The following is a 2767-nucleotide window of genomic DNA, read 5'->3' on the forward strand; positions in this document are numbered from 1 at the left end:
AATAATGCAAGTCCAGCCTCCTCTAACGGCCCCGCCCCGGCGTCAAGACTGGGAAATATTCGATCTGATTGGGGCGAAATGAAGCTGCACAGAGCATCGGATCTACTTCCTGCCAAGGCTTTCAGACGCGACGTCTTCACTCAAAACGCTCGATACGAGTTGTCCCGGAATTTTTTCTCCAGCAGCCATGATTAAAATTCATTGAATGTCTCGTTAACGCCCTTTGCATTCACCTCTGATGAACAAGAGTGGTAAAATGACCAGCTGGGGGTCTTATATTGATAGGTTATAAACTTTAGCCTATCAATAACCTATCATAATAGCTTATCAATATTAGTTTTTGACAATTTTATAGAGGTAAATGTCGCCATCTGCTGGTGAATTTAATTCATAACAGTCAGCTTTTGAGGACAAACACATTGAAATGAGTGTATGAGTTTGTTTGATCCTGAATGAGTGTTTTTTTCTCAGTATTATAGTCTGTTCATAATAATAATAATAATAATAATAATAATAATAATAATAATAATAATAATAATAATACAATAATAATGATAAATATAATTTTGTCACCATTGGTTTCAATGGGAGACCTCACCCCCCGTCCCCCCCCGGACCCCCCTGTGATGTTTTTAGAGGCCTGTGATGCTCCTAAGTGTGTGTTTTTACTGCTTTTAGCGCTGACTTCGTGTCTCTCTGACTTCGAAACATAATAGGGTCTTTACCTGAAGTACCTTCTGGCTCAGGCCCTAATAATGATATTTTAAGATCACATAGAAATAGTTGTAGTTTTTTGTTGATATGAGCATTACTTGTTGTAGTAGTAGTAGTAGTAGTAGTACCAGACCAGTTCTGATAGTAGTGGTGATAGTAATAGTAGTATGGTATTAGTATTATCGTTATTTGCAGCACGGTGGTGCAGTGGTCAGCACTGTCGCTTCACAGCAAGAAGGTTCTGGGTTCCAGTCCCAGCTCCAGCCCGGGATCTTTCTGTGTGGAGTCTCCATGTTCTCCCTGTTCCTGTGTGGGTTCTCTCTGGTACTCCAGCTTCCTCCCACAGTCCAAAGACATCAAGAGGGGACGAGGCTGATTGATACTCTAAATTGACCGTAGGTATGAATGGTTGTTCGTCTAAATGTGTTGAACTAGCGACACATACGGTGGTGAACGCCACCTCTTGCCCAAAAACTGCTGAGATAATCTCCAGCCCCCCCCCCCCGACCCTTAATCAGGATAAGCAGAAGAAAATGGATGGATTAACATTATTCTGAATATTTTACTAGTATATGCATTAATTGTATTTTATTTGCATGAATTGCAGCAGTGCCCAGCACATCACCAGAGCCACCATGTTGCAACTCTGCTACTGCTACAGATGCAACTATCACTGCACAACCAGTTGATCCGGTTCTTTGAGCAGCACACTGAACAGATGCAAACGTGTTGAATTTGTGCAGGTAACACCAGGAACTTGGTAAGTCACCGTCACACAGACCTGATTCACATCTGTACTTGAACCAAAGACATCCGATGTATCAATATACAGATTGTGGAAAATAAACAATAAGAAAATATAATGAAATCTTACATTTAGACAAGTCAGTGAATCTCAAGTACATTAATGTCAATCATTTAATAAGAGAAGTTACACAATGAATGTAATGAGACATTGAAGGAAGCTAGAAAGCTGATTTTGATTACAACATGGTTATTTTAATACCATCTTTAACATCTTTTAATGATGACAGTAGAAACCTAAGGAACTCCCACGTAGACCTCTGTAATTGTGGTGTCCTGTTGCCTTTCGTTCCGCTCTTCTCCTCCTGTCATGAAACCCATGGTTGTCGGAAGCATGGTATCTGGAAGGGCCCTGGTGGCCGTTTCGATTGTGCCCTCCTTATCTTCTGGGATCCACCCAGGTGCCGGGCTCAGATACAGGAAACCCTCTCACGGGGACCCTTGTCCTGTGCCTTTGATGAGGTTCTGGGCTCCGGCCTCTCACCTGCCATTGGGGCAACTGAAGGTAGGCTCTGACCTCACTGGGATGGCTCCAGAAGATATCAATTAATCTGTGCCCAAATCTCTCCAAATGTCTCCCTAGTCTCCTCTCTACTGCCCCCTTTGAGAAGAACTGCACGAAGGCGTCCCCCGTGCCTGTCCCCCAAGGGTCCTGTGGCACAGTAATCCCATTGGGAACGATTCTCAGCCCTGAGAACAACTGAGCAATCTGCTCCTTCCTGCAGTTGTGGTGCAGGCCTCGTAGTCTCACTACGCAGCCAATGACGCACTCATCATGAACCACCTCCTGTGGTGTGATGTCCCCTCAGCTTATTCATGTAGTTCTCAGGCGTCCTCAAACCGCAAGTTGTCTGTGGTTTGTCGTTCAAATTCCAAACTTGATCAGCTCAATGAGATTATTGAGGTGGTCAGTCAGAAACTGTGTCTTCAATGAGGAACTGTCCAGAAGTTTTGCAATCACAAAAACACTTGTGCAGTAATATGTTTGCCAATGACTTCACAAATTCTGTTTACTCAGTCAGGCTCTTCGGATGGAGTATGGTTGGTGAAGCTGGGTGTTTTCATTGATACCTCAAATCACATTGAGAGATGACAACAACCCCATTTTCTCAACAATGGCTGAACTCTGCCTGTGTCAACTGCACTTCAATGTGTCATTGGGGATTCTGAGGACGACCGAAGACCTCAGATCCTGACACGCCGACTCCATCACAGACGAACGAGAAGCCTCCCAACCATCCACTCATTA

This window comes from Aulostomus chinensis, chromosome 11 (genome assembly GCF_037954235.1).
Source record: "Aulostomus chinensis isolate RoL2024-O1b breed Wild chromosome 11, RoL_Achi_v1.0, whole genome shotgun sequence".
In the NCBI taxonomy this organism is placed as follows: domain Eukaryota; kingdom Metazoa; phylum Chordata; class Actinopteri; order Syngnathiformes; family Aulostomidae; genus Aulostomus; species Aulostomus chinensis.